The 14,392-nt window shown below is 42.8% G+C and overlaps 1 protein-coding gene across 1 annotated transcript in view; it reads left to right on the top strand.

The window, feature by feature from the left end:
* Window positions 1-581: 581 nt before the first annotated feature.
* Window positions 582-14,392, top strand: part of LOC139024107 (catenin delta-2-like) — a gene marked incomplete at its 3' end in the record, with an annotated part of 231,751 nt that continues 217,940 nt past the window's right edge. Inside the window, exon 1 of the mRNA XM_070438555.1 lies at window positions 582-807. The remainder of the gene's footprint in view (window positions 808-14,392) is intronic.

Raw genomic sequence — 14,392 nt, 5'->3', positions numbered from 1 at the left:
GAACGACATTGGCCCACTGGAGTTGGGACGCGGGAGTCCTGTGTGTGTGTGTGTGTGTGTGTGTATGTGTGTGCAAGGTTATCATTGTAGGTCAATCTCCATGAATGATCAGCTTGATTTAAAGTGTGATCCTTTACATTTACTATATCCCACGTTTTAACCAAGCCCCAAGTCTACTATTAATGAATAAAATTGTTTTTTATTTTTATTTAACCTATATTTAACTAGGCAAGTCCTCTTTAATTTCCTCTTTTAACATCGTGCACTTTAACTTTCTGCATTTTACACAATAATAATTTTCCTATTTCTATTCATTGTTTGTAGTTCTGGAAGAGATGCTTCTCTCAAGGCCTGAAGATGGCGCTCTTTCTACATGTGAGCCTCTCAACCTGGATGCCTGTGTGTGTGCGTGTGTGTGTGTGTGTGTGTGTGTGTGTGTGTGTGTGTGTGTGTGTGTGTGTGTGTGTGTGTGTGTGTGTGTGTGTGTGTGTGTGTGTGTGTGTGTATTAGCTACAGACCGGGCGAGCTGCCTAGCCTGCCTCTCTAGCGCTCTTGCCTCCCGTTGCTGTGCATCGCTCCAGTCTATTGCTTTGTAGTCTAACACCGCTTCGCCGCCTCCTCCTCTCCCCGCCTATGCCTCTCCCTCTCCCGGCCAGCATCCAGCGAATGGTCAGTCCACCCCCTGACCACCTGCAGGGAACGGTGAGAGAGTAGCTCCGTTCTGAGCACACTGCGGACTGCTGAAAGCTGCCAAAGGAAGACGTGGATATAAGTGTCGTTGTTGACGTTACCGGGAATTGTATTTTGGTAAGTGCAAAGTCATCCCGCTTTACCGTGTTTTAGTTTCCCTCCCTCATCCTCTTCCATCTTGTCACACAGTGAGGAGCGGGAGATGAGATGCTCTAGCCTGGCAGAGGACCAATATGAGCCAGGGTGTTTTTGATGCGTGCCGTTATGCAGTTGCAGATCGTGCATGAATCCTATTTTTACGCAGTTGAAGCGGCTATGTGGAGTAGTTTAAAGATGAAAGAGACTCGTTATAAACGCTAAGTTGATAATAGAATAAATTGTAAATAAGAATTTCTTCTTAACTGACTTACCTAGTTTAATAAAGGTTAAATAAAAATAAAAAATAAAATAGGTTTGTAGACAGTAATGTAGATTACATTAAGAACCGTGGTCATGGGGGAAGCCGTTAAATTCTGACCGTGCTGAGCTCGCTCACCCTAGACTGTTTTGCGCGTGTGGATTTGGCTCGAGTTCAGTACACCGACTGACCCACATTTAGCTTACCGTTAGCGGCGCGTGAGGCATATATAGAGAGAGATACAAAATGTAAACAATAGAAGATTCACACATAGCAGTATACCCGTTTGATATTGTTCTACAATGAATACTGTTTTTTTAAGTAGCCTAACATCCGTTGGAGATTAATAAAAATCTAAAACAAAACAATGCATCTGCAAATACAGGCGTGGAAACAGAAGGAAAGAGATGGATGGTGTTTGGGGTGGTGATAAAAGCAGGGAGAAATGTGAGTTCTCCGTTTCTCACACTGTCTTGGTTTAATCATAGCTGTGGCGTAAGGGAGGGGTTTGCATGGGCAGTATTTTGACTTTGGGATGGAGAAGAGGAAGAGGGTGGGGGTAATGTTTGGAATTTCCATCTGTGTATAGATGTGTTGGAGCAGAGTACCCAGGAGCATTTTTATTATTAAGATACCTCTGGTTAACCAATTTCAAAAAATATTCTTAGTGTATTATTTAGGTACCAACAGCAAGAACAAATTTGGCAACACCGACAAAGCTCTTTGACGAACCTCAAGAGTGTCCATCAACTCAAAGTCCGGTCTCTCTCTCTCACACACACACACACACACACACACACACACACACACACACGGGAACTTGGGTACTGAGCTGAATCGCTCCTCTTTTTATTTTATTTTGATTTAACCCTTATTTAACTAGGTAAGTCAAGAACAAATTCGTATTTACGATGTAGGCCTACCAAGAGGCAAAAGATCTCCTGCAGGGACGGGGGCTGGGATAAAACAAAGTAGGAGACAGTAGGAGACACCAGAACATTACATAAAGAGAGATCTAAGACAACAACACAACATGGTAGCAACACAACCTGACAACACAGCATGACAACACAACATGACAACACAACATGGTAGCAACACAACATGACAACACAACATGGTAGCAACAACAACCAACATGACAACACAACATGGTAGCAACACAACATGACAACACAACATGGTAGCAAAAACAACATGGCAACACACCATGAGGTGCAACACAACATGACAACACAACATGGTAGCAACACAACATGACAACACAACATGGTAGCAACACAACATGACAACACAACATGGTAGCAACACAACCTGACAACACAACATGGTAGCAACACAACATGAAAACACAACATGGTAGCAGCACAACATGACAACACAGCATGGTAGCAGCACAACATGCCAACAACATGGTAGCAGCACAACATGACAACACAGCATGGTAGCAGCACAACATGGTAGCAGCACAAACATGGTACAAACATTGTTGGCACAGACAACAGCACGAAGTGCAAAAAGGTAGAGGCAGCATACATCACATGAAATAGTCACAACTGTCAGTAAGAGTGTTCATGATTGAGTCTTGAATGAAGAGATGGAGATAAAACTGTCCAGTTTGAGTGTTTTTTTGCAGCTCATTTCAGTCACTAGCCGCAGTGAACTGAAAAGAGGAGCGACCCAGGGATGTGTGTGCTTTGGGGACCTTTAACAGAATGTGACTGGCAGAACGGGTGTTATATGTGGAGGATGAGGGCTGCAGTAGATATCTCAGATAGGGTGGAGTGAGACCTAAGAGGGTTTTATAAATAAGCATCAACCAGTGGGTCTTGCGACGGGTATACAGAGATGACCAGTTTACAGAGGAGGATAGAGTGCAGTGATGTGTCCTATAAGGAGCTTTGGTGACAAATCTGATTGCAGAATGGTAAAGAACATCTTGCTGCTCGAGAGCACCCTTACCTGCTAATCTTTAAATTATGTGTCTGTAATCTAGCACGGGTAGGATGGTCATCTGAATCAGGGTTAGTTTGGCAGCTGGGGTGAGAGAGGAGTGATTATGATTGAGGAAACCAAGTCTAGAGATAACATTAACCTGCAGCTTGGATACAGTGCTTTCGGAAAACAGATTTTTAGACATTTTTGCAAATGTATTAAAAACAAAAAACTGAAATATCACATTTACATAAGTATTCAGACCATTTACTCAGTACTTTGATTAAGCACCTTTGGCAGCGATGTCAGCCTCGGGTATTATTGGGTATGARGCTATAAGCCTGGCACACCTGTATTTGGGGAGTTTCTCCCATTCTTCTCTGTAGATCCTCTCAAGCTCTGTCAGGTTGGATGGGGAGACTTGAACCCGAAGCCACTCCTGCGTTGTCTTGTCTGTGTGCTTATGGTCGTTATCCTGTTGGTTTTCATTAAGGATCTCTRTGTACTTTGCTCCGTTCATCTTTCCCTCAATCCTGACTAYTCTCCCAGTCCCTGCCGCTGAAAAACATCCTCACAGCATGATGCTACAATTACCATGCTTCACCTAGGGATGGTGCCAGTTTTCCTCCAGACGTGACGCTTGGCATTCAGGCCAAAGAGTTCAATTTTGGTTTCATCAGACCAGAGAATCTTGTGTCTCAAGGTCTAAGAGTTGTTTAGGTGCCTTTTGTCAAACTCCAAGTGGGCTGTCATGTGCCTTTTACTGAGAAGTGGCTTCCGTCTGGTCACTCAACCATAAAGGCTTGATTGGTGGAGTGCTGCAGAGATGGTTGTCCTTCTGGAAGGTTCTCCCATCTCCACAGAGGAACTCTGGAGCTCTGTCAGAGTGACCATCGGGTTCTTGGTCACCTCCCTGACCAAGGCCCTTCTCCCCTGATTGCTCAGTTTGGCCGGGCGGTCAGCTCTAGGAAGAGTCTTCATGGTTCTAAACTTCTTCCATGTAAGATTGATGGAGGCCACCGTGTTCTTAGGAACCTTCAATGCTTCAGAATTGTTTTAGTACCCTTCCCCAGATCTGTGCKTTGACACAATCCTGTCTTGGATTTCTGCGGACAYTTCCTTTGACCTCATGGCTTGGTTTTTGCTCTGACATCCACTGTCAACTGACCTTATATAGACAGGTGTTTGCCTTTCCAAATCATGTCCAATCAATTTAATTTACCACAGGTGGACTCCAATCAAGTTGTAGAACCATCTCAAGGATGATCAATGGAAACAGGATGCACCTGAGCTCAATTTCAAGTATCTTAGAAAAGGGTCTGGATACTTATGTAAATAAGGTATTTCTGTTTTTTTTGTTAGTTTAATAAATTTGCAAAAATGTCTAAAAACACCTTTTGATTTGTCATTATGGGGTATTGTGTGTAGATCGATGAAGACAAACATTTATTTTATCAATTTTAGAATAAGGCTGTGACGTAACAAAATGTGGAAAAAGTCAAGGAGTCTGAATACTTCCCGAATGCACTATTTGTGCTGAGAGAAGGACAGTGCACCGTCTACCCATACTCCCAAATACTTGTATGAGGTGACTACCTCAAGCTCTAAACCCTCAGAGGTAGTAATCACACCGGTGGGGGCAATTCTTCTTACCAAACCACGTTACCTTTGTTTTGGAGGTGTTCAGACCAAGGTTAAGTGCAGATGAAAGCTTGTTGAACACTAAGAAAGCTTTGTTGTAGAGCATTTAACACAAAATCTGGGGAGGGGCCAGCTAAGTATAAGACTATTATCTGCATATAAATGGGTGAGAACTTCCTACTGCCTGAGCTATGTCGTTGATGTAAATTGAGAAGATTGTGGGGCCTAGAATCGAGGCTTGGGGTACTCACTTGGTGACAGGCAGTGGCTGAGACAGCAGATGTTCTGACTTTACACATTGCACTCTTTGAATGAGGTAGTTAGCAAACCATGCCCAAAAAACATTCAGAGACACCAAGAATCCTTAGCAGACCCACAGGAATGGCATGGTCTACCATATCAATGTCTTTGGCCAAGTCAATAAAAATAACAGCACAACATTGCTTAGAATCATGTGTAATGGGGACATCATGTTGCACCTTTAAGGTTGCATAGAAACATCCATAACCTGAGCAGAAACCAGATTGCATACCAGAGAGAATACTATAGACATCAAGAAAGCCAGTCAGTTGATTATTGTCAAGTTTTTCCAACATTTTTTATAACAGGGCAAGATAGAAATTGACCTACAACAGTTAGGATCAGCTTGAACTCCCACTTGAAATAAATGATGCACCGTGGCTGCCTTCCAAGCACTGGGAAACTCCCCAGAGAGCAGAGGCAGGCTCAGCGATAATAGGAGCTGCAACCTTAAAAAGGAAAGAGTCTACACCAGGGCTGCCCAACCCTCTTCCTGGAGATCTACTGTCCTGTGGGTTTTCAGTCTAACTCCAGGAAGAGGGTTGGACTGAAAACCCACAGGACAGTAGATCTCCAGGAAGAGGGTTGGACTGACAACCTACAGGACAGTAGATCTCCAGGAAGAGGGTTGACTGAAAACCTACAGGACAGTAGATCTCCAGGAAGAGGGTTGGACTGAAAACCTACAGGACAGTAGATCTCCAGGAAGAGGGTTGGGCAGCCCTGCTCTATCCATCTGACCCTAGGGCTGTGGCGGTCACAAAATTTTGTCATCCGGTGATTATCAAGCAAATAACTGCCGGTCTCACGGTAATTGACCGTTACTTAACATAAACACATTAGCATCTCCTAGCTTCCTACAACCCACTGATGCAGACCTTTGGAACATCRACATTTWAAAAAATCCATGTAATATAGCTTTCACAATAAATCCATAAATTATTTTAGACAGGTCTAAACAAACATGATATGAAGAAGATGTAGTCTTTTAGAAGAACAGAATAGCATACTCTGAGTTGTCCTTATGTTAGGTCCTGATCTGGCTCTGCCGTATGGCTGTAGGATACACTAGTTCATTTAGCAGACAAGATTTGCTTAGAATTCRGTGGCACTATTTTATATTATTTTATAGTATTTTATAGTATGAAGAATACAATTGAACAAAGCTGTATGAAATAGAAAGGATATTTTCTCCAAATGATCTGAGAGAGTGCGCACATTCCGCTATTCTGTGTTGAGTCAGGTAATTTAGAGTTATTTATGTAACTTTAGTTATACAAACGTTGGGCTATATGTTTTGATTTTTAATACATTCTCAGGCTGTATGATGCAACTAGTGATGATATAAAAAAGTTGCATGAGCTCTGCTTTGTTTTATGTGCAGGCTGTACACACTTCATCAGTCTCTCATTCACAATTTGACAAGCACTTGATAATGCCTCGAATTTCCCAACGCCATCCCCTTTGTGTGACCATAATGCCCTCTAAAAAAATCTATGCCTTTTGCAGCCAATGGCCGTTGTGCCCTTGGTCTGAATATAATAATTATAATTCCCTTCTCCCTGTGTGCTGCCTGCTCCAAAGCATCTCTCACTCGCATGGCTCTCCATCACGTGACTTTCTCACAGGCTACAAGTGAAGACAGACACATCGGGGATGCAACTGTGCGCATCCTTATCCAATTCCGAAGCGTATATTGAAGATATTGGAAGAACTGTCAACAGTTACTTTTCGTCTGCCAACAAGATGAGTAGGCCTAACYAACAGCAAAAGCACTTTAATATGTCAATCTACTATCACACATAGTACAAACGTTGACCTATTCTGTGCGATAAATAAATATTCCAGACATAGTCTGGGACAGTTGTGGGATACGATAGATCCCAAATTAATACAACCACAAGCATCCCCAAAAACTTTTACYCAATGAGGCTGACATGGCAGATCAGAACATTTAGCTTAAAATGTTTATAAACTATTAGGCTATTTCTTGACATTATAAGCGCAGCAATGCGCACATGGTAGTAGGCTATAAGCGTGAATGTTCCATTAGCAGGAAAACAACGTTATCAAAAGTGACCATCAATGTGATTATGCATGTAATGCTTTTATTATAAAGGTGTATTTTTATGGTAAAAATGATCTTCCCCAAACTTGAAACTCACGAGCTGCTTATGTATGCCAGTTAGGCTCTTCACCCCTTGTAAAGCAGATTAATGTGCTTAATTTTAAGAAGRTATTTGGCCACTTAAGTTGTGATGCAAACCATAGCAAAACATATAGGCCTATGGGCTAGGCTACATGAGGTGTGCGACTATAATTAGAAAAAGTCGCGAAAAAAAGTCATTGGTTTGCCTTATGCTGGGCATTTTTAAAAATATTTATTTAACCAGGTAAGCTAGTTGAGAACAAGTTCTCATTTACAACTGCGACCTGGCCAAGATAAAGCAAAGCAGTGCGACACAAACAACAACACAGAGTTACACATGGAATAAACAAGCGTACAGTCAATAACACAATAAAAAAAGAGAGTCTATATACAGTGTGTGCAAATGGCGTGAGGAGGTAAGGCAATAAATAGGCCATAGTAGCGAAGTAATTACAATTTAGCAGATTAACACTGGAGTGATACATAGCAGATAATGATGTGCAAGTAAAGATACTGGTGTGCAAAAGAGCAGAAAAGTAAATAAAAACAATATGGSGATGAGGTAGGTAGATTGGTTGGGTTATTTACAGATGGGCTATGTACAGCTGCAGCGATCGGTTAGCTGCTCAGATAGCTGATGTTTAAAGTTAGGCATCATTCACAAGTGATAATATATAATTCACAGGTGATAGGCTAACATTGTCACCTATCACACTATTCTTGCAGGTAGGCGATACTCCTGTTTTAAAGAGAATCAATGTGCTTAATATTAGGAAAGTTGAGAAATAAATATAGTAGGTCTAGCCTATAGAAAGCTGATGGGATCCTCCTCTGTTTTCTCCTGAAATTGCATAGCCTATAGAAATGTTGCGCAACATGAGCTCATGGACTCTCATGAAGTGCTTGATTAGATTTTTGATCACATTTGCATTGATGTCAGAGTGGTTAGAGGGACAATAGAGTACTGGGTACCAGGCAGTTAGCAAGTTTGGTAGGCTACTAATGACCACCAGCAGCATCAGAGCTTGGAGAAGCCATGTGGAATTTGACTACCTTTTTGACTCGTGACTGCTGGTGTGGAAGTAATATGGTCATCATAACAGCCCTATCTGACCCAGATTTTTTGGGGGGGGTCAAGTTTAACGAACTCCTTTAGCACCTCAGACTGCAGGTAGAAGCTGTGTAGTGGGTRAGGGGAAAAATGGGAGGAACATCGGGGCTAGTTGTATTAGAAGGGCTGGGAGATGAGGAAGTGTTGGACGGGCAAGGAGGAAAATAGCAATTCTGACTCAAAGAAGTGGTGATTAAAGAGCTCAGCCATAAGCTCCTTGTCAGTAACAACCACATCAACATGAAAGGACATGGGCAACTAGTAGGAGGGTTTATTCTCTAGGTCTTTCACCATTTTCCAGAACTTCTTGGGGTTAGACCCACAGATAMAGAACTGCTCCTCAAAGTAACTAACTTTGGCCTTCCGGATACCCTGAGTGCACTTTTTTTTCCGTTTGCCTGAACGACAGCCAGTCAGCCTGAGTATTTGTGTGCCAAGCCTTTCGCCAAATGTTGTTCCAGAGGTTTAGTAACTCTGCCAGATTACGGTAGAACCAGGAGCTGAAGCTGTTTTTAAATATCTTTATTGGGGCGTGCTTGTTAACAATACCACTGAAAAGATAAAAGAAGGTCTAAGTGTCTTCGACAGAGCGGATCAAGCTGATTCTATACCAATTTACAGAGGCCAGGTCATGAAGGAAGGCTTGCTCATTAAAGTTTTTCAGAAACGTCTATGACAAATCAAGACAGGTTGTTTAACTGAGCAGCCATTATGAACACAGGCTGTAAAACCGTGATAACTAAGTTCATTACAAAAAACACCAGGAGACAGCTTAGGGCAGGTTAGGGTACAGGTCGGTGCTGATGGTAGACGATAACACCCAGCAACAGTCAACAAAGAGTCATTTGAAAGCTTAATGCTTAAAACCAGCAAATCAAATTGGGGACAGACTTGTTGGAGACAACTGAGTACTGAAGTTGTTCCTTGGTAAGTCTTACCGAAAAAGGTTATAACCAGAAAGGTTAACATCAGCTTTCAAAACACTCTTTCTTAACCGTGTCTCAGTAATGAACAACACATGTGGATTGGAGCTGTAAACCCACACTTTCAATTGATCAATTTTAGGTAATAAGCTTCTAGTGTTAATGTGCTGAAAACCCAGGCTTTTACGAGAGAAGAAATCAGTGAAGCAGATATCAGAGCACAAGTCAGAATTGGGGCTTGCAAATTTCCAGATATAATCATTTTTTATGACATTTGAATGTGCATCAGATGGCAACAAGATCATATTGTACAGCAATTTCATCAGGTAACATGTATACCAAACCGACAAGAGGGGGTTAGAATAGGATGGGAGGCCAATAATCCGTGTAACCGATAGAAAGTCAGAGTCACGATTGTGGGAACAAACATTGCCTGTCACATGGTCGGGAAAACGAGCAAGTTCATAGTCAACAAAGAGTGCAGGATGTAAAATGTATATAGGTTCAGAACTTTTGTGAACTAGCACAGTTAAAAATATATGGCAAAAATAAATCGAACTTGATGGACATCAGAAATAGATGGTGGTGGAGGTTAGAGGAAGGCTAGGACTAAAAACAAACAAAATAGAACTATTGTAAAATAGATTGTGTCCGTAAAATGTATATGGTATGTATAAGCTGGAAGTAGAAGCCCAAGTGTTGTTGTTCATTAGTTCACTCCAATTAGAGGAAGGGTGGTAGGGTTTGTGGGAAATAAGAAAGGAACATATTTTTTTTAAAGATTTGTATACATTACCATTCAAAAGGTTGGGGTCACTTAGAAATGTCCTTGTTTTCCATGAAAACATACATGAAATTAGTTGCGAAATGAATAGGAAATATAGTCAAGACATTGACAAGGTTATAAATAATGATTTTTAAATAAGATAATAATTGTGTCCTTCAAACTTTGCTTTCGTCAAAGAATCTTCCATTTGCAGCAATTGCAGCCTTGCAGACCTTTGGCATTGTAGTTGTCAATTTGTTGAGGTAATCTGAAGAGATTTCACCCCATGCTTCCTGAAGCACTTTCCACAAGTTGGATTGGCTTGATTGGCACTTCTTAAGTACCATACGTTCAAGCTGCTCCCAAAACAGCTCAATAGGGTTGAGATCCGGTGACTGTGTTGGCCACTCCATTATAGATAGAATACCAGCTGACTGCTTCTTCCCTCAATCGTTCTTGCATAGTTTGGAGCTGTGCGTTGGGTCATTGTCCCGTTGTAGGAGGAAATTGGCTCCAATTAAGCGACATCCACAGGGTATGGCATGGCGTTGCAAAAATGGAGTGATAGCCTTCCTTCTTCAAGATCCCTTTTACCCTGTGCAAATCTCCCACTTTACCACCACCAAAGCACCCCAGACCATCACATTGCCTCCACCATGCTTGACATCCAGCATCTTTTAATTTTTTCTGCGTCTCACGAATGTTCTTCTTTGTAATCCGAACACCTCAAACTTAGATTCGTCTGTCCATAACACTTTTTTCCAATCTTCCTCTGTCCTGTGTCTGTGTTCTTTTGCTTTTTCTTTTTATTGGCCACTGTGAGATATGGCTTTTTCTTTGCAACTCTGCCTAGAAGGCCAGCCTCCCGGAGTCACCTCTTCACTGTTGACGTTGAGACTGGTGTTTTGCGGGTACTGTTTAATGAAGCTGCCAGTTGAGGACTTGTGAGGTGTCTGTTTCTTAAACTAGACACTCTAATGTACTTGTCCTCTTGCTCAGTTGCGTACTGGGGCCTCCCACTCCTCTTTCTATTCTGGTTAGTGCCAGTTTGCGCTGTTCTGTGAAGGGAGTAGTACACACCGTTGTACGAGATCTTCAGTTTCCTTGCAATTTCTCGCATGGAATAGCCTTCATTTCTCAGAACAAGAATAGACTGACGCTTTTCAGAAGAAAGTCTTTGTTTCTGGCCATTTTGAGCCTGTAATTGAACCCACACATGCTGATGCTCCAGATACTCAACTAGTCTAAAGAAGGCCAGTTTTATTGCTTCTTTAATCAGAACAACAGTTTTCAGCTGTGGTAACATAATTGTTAAAGGGTTTTCTAATGATCAATTAGCCTTTAAATMATAAACTTGGATTAGCTAACACAATGTGGCATTGGAATACAGGAGTGATGGTTGCTGATAATGGGCCTCTGTACGCCTATGTAGATATTCCATAKAAAATCTGCCCTTTCCAGCTACAATAGTCATTTACAACATTATCAATGTCTACACTGTATTTATGATCAATTTGATGTTATTTTAATGTTCGAAAAATTTGCTTTTCTTTCAAAAACAAGGACATTTCTAAGTGACCCCTGTCTTTGAAACGGAAGTCTATATATTTACCCTAAAAATATATGAGGGATTGGAAATGATGCAGACAATTACAACGATGGAAGCTACAATCTATCCACAAAATGAAAGCTGATCTATCCCCTAAAAAATATAAAAAGAGCGCAGGAGTCATGGAGCAAATAGCACAAAAAAAAAATACAATGGCAACAAAATAACGTCCAGTAGGCTATAAAAGTCTGAGATAAAATAAATAGATCGTAGGCCTATGCTAGTTCATTAAAGTATTTCTTAATAAAGCTCACATAAGAGTCACAAGTTAATTAGCCTACATAAAATTCGTATCAGTCCAATGTCTACGGTGTGTGCATGTATGTGTGTGCTGGAGGCGAGTGAAAGCTCGGGAGAGAGGGGGGAGTGTGACGGGAGTACCAGACAGGGGGAGACAGGCCAGGGCAGGAAGGCTGAGTAGGAGAGGAAAGCTCGGGAAAGAGGGGGGAGTGTGACGGGAGTACCTGTACCAGACAGGGGGAGACAGGCCAGGGCAGGAAGGCTGAGTAGGAGAGGAAAGCTCGGGAGAGAGGGAGACGGGAGTGTGACGGGGGTACTTGTACCAGACAGGGGGAGACAGGCCAGGACAGGAAGGCTGAGTAGGAGAGGAAAGCTCGGGAGGAGGGAGCAGGGGGGAGTGTGACGGGGGTACCTGTGACAGACAGGTGCGTGGTGGAGCAGATAAAAAAAAAAAATCGAAGTGAAAAGCTTAACGATAAACATTGGGCTCAGGCAAACCCAAAACGCCAGTAAAAACGTTGGGCTAAGGCAAACCCAAAACGCCAGTAAAAACATTAAATTCCAAAGCCAGATCAAACAGCAATTAAAGTAAAGAGCAAAAAATGTAGCGTTTCATCACATTGGTGTTCTCATTCTCACTTTCTTTCTCTATTCATTCAACCTGTTCATTTCCAAAAATATACCCCTCTCATAGAAGTCATTAATGTGTGTGAAGTGCTTTGTCCTTCATTATGTGTGCAGCTGTATCCGCAGTGAGGTGAATATATCCCTCTCTCTCGCTCTCTGCAAGGGGAGGGAAATGTTTTGTATTGAAGAAGGCTACCAATCTGTTCATCTGCCGGCCCGGTAGCACATGAACAGAAAGTTCACACTATTCTAGATCGTTTCCCTGGGAGTTAGTGTTCTCTTGAGTGTGTGCGTGTGTGTGTTGTGGTGTGTGTGTGTATGTGTTGTGTGTGGTGTGTGTGTGTGTATTCCATAATTTGTTTTTTTGTTGATGGTGGTAGAAAATGCTGTCTCAGGCACTGCTCTAGAATCTCCCATAACTGTTCAATTGGGTTGAGGTTTGATGTTGAGACCTGGTGGTCCAGGAGGTTTGATGTTGTAGACCTGGTGGTCCAGGAGGTGTAATGTTGTAAACCTGGTGGTCCAGGAGGTTTGGTGTTGTAGACCTGGTGGTCCAGGAGGTGTAATGTTGTAGACCTGGTGTCCAGGAGGTATGGTGTTGTAGACCTGGTGACCAGGAGGTTGAATGTTGTAGACCTGGTAGTCCAGGAGGTATGGTGTTGTAGACCTGGTGGTCCAGGAGGTTTGATGTTGTAGACCTGGTGGTCCAGGAGGTAGATGTTGTAGACCTGGTGGTCCAGGAGGTGTGGATTGTTGTAGACCTGTGGTCCAGGAGGTGTGATGTTGTAGACCTGGTAGTCCAGGAGGTATGGTGTTTGTAGACCTGGTGGTCCAGGAGGTATGTTATTGTAGACTGGTGGTCCAGGAGGTGTGATGTTGTAGACCTGGTGGTGTTGAGACCTGGTGGTCAGGAGGTATGTTATTGTAGACTGGTGGTCCAAGGAGGTGTGTGTTGTAAGCGTTGCTGTTGGTGAAGTAATTTTTTTGCCTTTTTGTGACGGTGTGGGTCAGTGTGGTAGTCTGTCAAGGTGGTTTACGTGGATCGTAGGTCGGAGGAGTATGTCTGTTAGCGTGACTCGTGTCAAGGATAGATTAACGGATGGTCCAGGAGTTTGATGTTTGATTGGTAGTTGAACCTAAGTATGATGTAGATGTGTCATGGATGGGAGTGACCTGTGGGTGTGTGAACTGGTGGTGTTGTAGACCTGGTGGTCCAAGGAGGTATGGTGTTGTAGACCCTGGTGTTGTTGTAGACCTGGTGGTCCAGGAGGTGTGTTGTAGACCTGGTGTGTTGTAGAGCGGTGGTCCAGGAGGTGTGATGTTGTAAACCTGGTGGTGCCAGGAGGTATGGTGTTGTAGACCTGGTGGCCAGGAGGTGATGGTGTTGTAGACCTGGTGGTCCAGGAGGTATGGTGTTGTAGACCTGGTGGTCCAGGAGGTATGGATGTTGTAGAACCTGGTGGTCGCAGGAGGTGTGATGTTGTAGACCTGGTGGTCCAGGATGTATGGTTGTTGTAGACCTGTGGCTGTGGTGAGTGTGGTCTCATCCAAAACAACAATGTATGTCAGCCTGTAAGGGGAAAAAAAACACAAACTTAGCAAGAACAAGGACCATTAAGAGACTTGGCAAGATCCTGAGAAAGGAGACTAAGGACCAAGGAACTGAAACAAGGAGCAGGTACAAGGAAAGGGTACAAGGAAAGGGTACAAGGAAAGGAGAGTTGAGAGAAGGCTGTTGTCTGTCTCTCTAGAGGACAGCATCTCTTTTCCCTCCTAATGAGCCACTCTGTAGATTGGTTTCCCTCACTTCCTTCTCCCTCATACATCCCTCCATTCGGGAGAAAGAGAGAGGGGTAGAGGGAGGCAGAGAGACATAAACAGACACTGAGAGACCGTGATAGAGAGAGCGAGAGACACAGAGAGGCAGAGTAAATAGGTGAGAGAATGAAAGAGAGAGGATGGCAGAGAAATCACAACATGATGTGCAGGGCTATAATTATCATC

This window comes from Salvelinus sp. IW2-2015, unplaced genomic scaffold (genome assembly GCF_002910315.2).
Source record: "Salvelinus sp. IW2-2015 unplaced genomic scaffold, ASM291031v2 Un_scaffold1015, whole genome shotgun sequence".
NCBI classification, from domain to species: domain Eukaryota; kingdom Metazoa; phylum Chordata; class Actinopteri; order Salmoniformes; family Salmonidae; genus Salvelinus; species Salvelinus sp. IW2-2015.
This window is presented reverse-complemented; position numbering and strand designations above follow the sequence as displayed.